The following is a 3441-nucleotide window of genomic DNA, read 5'->3' on the forward strand; positions in this document are numbered from 1 at the left end:
AGCAGCAATGTCATGATACGACAAACCGCAAGCGCAATAGTCTATGATCTGACCTTTATCAAAGTCGGAAATGTGACGGTATGCATTTCTCCTCCTTACACGAGGCATCACAACAACGTTTCATCAGGCAATGCTGGTCAACTGCTGTTTGTGTTTGAGAAATCGGTTGGAAACTTTCCTCATGTCTGCATGTTGTAGGTGTCGCCACCGGCAGCAACCTTGTGTGAATGCTCCGAAAAGCTAATTATTTGCATATCACAGCATCTTCTTCCTTTTGGTTAAATTTCGCATCTGTAGCATGTCATCCCCGTGGTGTAGCAATTTTAATGGCCAGTAGTGTAATATTCCTTCAGAAGCTCTGTCTGTATCTGTGCAATTGTTGTGTAATGCACTGTAGTTTCTGAGGATAGAATGTTAACCTCCTGGGAAATTTGTTTCCTACAGTGCACGACTAATCTCAGATCAACTTCAGATAGTTGGCAGAAATAGCTATTACAGTTCCAATGCATCAATGTCATAATTTGAATTTAAACTGAGGATTGGTTATACTAACAGAGGAGAGAGGAAGTTAGATATATTGGGATTAAGCAAAACAAAGTGGAAGGGAAAAGGTGAGAAGAATTTGAGAGGAGGAGGAAAACTGTACTGGAGTGGGAATAACAGGTCTGGAAGAAATGGTGTGGCAGTGATGGTGAATAAGAATGTACTAAGCTGTATTGAAAATGTGAGATATATATCAGGCAGTATCATAATTTTAAACCTGAGATTCCGAAAAGAAACACTAAAAGTAATCCAGATTTATGCACCTCAAGTGGTATGTAGCGAAGAAGAGAAGATGGACTTTGAAAATGTGTTAGAAAATCGTATAGATAGTGCTAATATAGTGATGGGAGATTTTAATGCACAGGTAGGCAAAGACAGAAAGGGATTTGAGCAAGTATTGGGATGCTTTGGATATAGAGGCAGAAATGAAGAACGGGAAAGACTCCTGGATTTGTGCCAGAGGAATGGAATGAAAATAGCAAACAGCTGGTTTATGAAGAGAGAAAGTCCTGTTATCACCAGATACAGTTGGGATGGAAGAACCAAGAGTGTAATTGGTTATATTCTAGTAGATAGGGAATGGGGAGAGAAAGTAACAAATGTGAAGGTAATTACAAGTGTGAGTGCAGATGGAGACCATACATAGATTACTGGTGGGACAATGGAAAATGAATCAGTGTGTGAAAAATAGAAAACAGAAGAAAGTGATGAGGATACAGGATTGGAAACTGAAGGAGAGTGAATGTCAGAGAAGTACAGAGAATTAATCACACAAAAATTTCCAAAAGAAGTTTTCTGCGATGTAGAAAAAGAATGGAGTTTATTCAAAGACACTTTAGTCGAAGCAGCACAAAAAGTATGTGGCAGAACATCTGCAAAGGAAAAAATAAGACAGACAAGTTGGTGGGATGATACCACAATCCAAGCAGTTAAGAAGAAAAAATGGAGCATGGAGAAAGTGGTGGAAAACTAAAAATGACGAAGACCATAAAAGATATATAGAGGAAAAGAAGAAGTGCAAACAGCAAAGAAAAAGGCATGGGAAGAGTTTACAAAAAAAACTTGAAGAAGATGTGAAGAGCAATAAGAAAATGTTCTATAAAATGATGAAAAATAAAAGGAAGGCTTGTCAAGTACCAGTAAAGATGGAAACAGAGGACGGTACCATTATTGAAGATCCAGGGAATATAAAAGACCTCTGGAAATAACATTTTAAGAAGCTGTTCAATGCTGAGGAGTAGGTACATGAGGAAACAACAAATAATGGAGAAATTGAGAGAAGTTGGGAAGCAGAATTAGGACAAATTACACAGGAAGAAATGGAAAAAGCTGTGAAGAAGATGAATGGGGGGAAAGCCCCAGGACCTGATGAAGTATCAGTGGACATGATAAGAGCAGCAGGTCCAGTGGGAATGCAGTGGCTGTATAGAGTACTATCAAGAGTGTGGAGAAATACTACAATACCTGACGACTGTAGAACAGGAGACATTGTTCCCATCTTCAAGAAAGGCAATAAAAGACTTTGTAAAAACTACAGAGGAATAACCCTTATGAGTCATACAGCCAAGATTTTTTAAAGAATTTTACTAAATTTAATAAGTGAAAAGATAGAATAGGAGCTGAGTGAAGAACAGCATGGGTTTAGGAAAGGAAGAAGGACGATCGACCTGATATTTTCTATCCGCCAACTGATGGAAAAAAGTTGAGAATATAACAAAAGGGTGATAATGGTTTTTATAGACATAGAAAAGGCATATGACTCAGTTAACAGGGAAAGACTGTGGGAAAAAATGAAGAAGATAGATATAGAAGATGGATACATTAATGTTATAAAGACAATGTACAGAGGACACAATTGTAGAATTAGAACACCATTGGGGAACTCTGAGTACTTCGAAATAAGACAAGGACTTAAGCAAGGAAGTATTCTATCTCCAGCACTTTTTAATGTTGTGATGAAGGGAATGAATAGGGCAGTTAAAGATATAATAAAAGAAAAAGACAAAAAGATGATTTTTGCAGATGATATGGTAATATGAGGTGATAAAGAGGTAGATGGACAGTTACAGCTTGATGCGTGGAAGGAAATAATGAAAAGGTATGGATTAAAAATAAATAAATATAAGAGTGAAGTAATGGTATTTGGAAGAGAGAAAGGGATCAACGGATATATTACCTTGAATGGAGAACCCCTCAAAGTGGTAGAAAGTTTCACTTATTTAGGGAGTGAAATATCTAGGGATGGAAGAATAACTAATGAAATTAATAGGAGGTTACAGAAGGGAGGCAATTTCTACCAAACAATAAAACACGTGATTTGGAATAATGAAGTTTCAGAAAGAGCAAAACTCCTTATGTATAAGAATTATTACAACCCCATTGTCACCTATGGTGGAGAAAAACGGACAATGACAGAAAGGGACTAGAGCAGACTGCAAGCAGGGGAAATGAAATTTCTCAGAGCAGTTATGGGAAAAACAAGAATGGACAGAGTAAGGAATGTAGAGATTAGAAAGGACCTTAAACAAGAAAGTATGAGAAGAAGAAATTGAAAGAAAGAGATTAAGATGGTATGGGCATGTTAAGAGGATGCATGGGCAGAGACACCCCAAAATTATGGAAGAACTAAAGATGGATGGGAAAAGACCTAGAGGGCGCCCAAGAACACGGTGGAAAATGGGAGTGAGAATATCTGTAGAAAGGAGAGGTGTGACCTGGCAGCAAGTGGAGGAAGAAAAGTGGTGGGAGGACCGAGCCAAATGGAGAGGACTCGTCAACACCCAGACCTGGCAGTAGCTGGAGCGGGATTCGGATATAGATAGATAGATAGGTCATACTGTTCCTGCATTGTGTGGGTGGGTGGTTCATTGCCACAGTTCACATTCTCAGTTGTTTAGG

Source organism: Schistocerca serialis, chromosome 4 (assembly GCF_023864345.2).
Source record: "Schistocerca serialis cubense isolate TAMUIC-IGC-003099 chromosome 4, iqSchSeri2.2, whole genome shotgun sequence".
NCBI classification, from domain to species: domain Eukaryota; kingdom Metazoa; phylum Arthropoda; class Insecta; order Orthoptera; family Acrididae; genus Schistocerca; species Schistocerca serialis.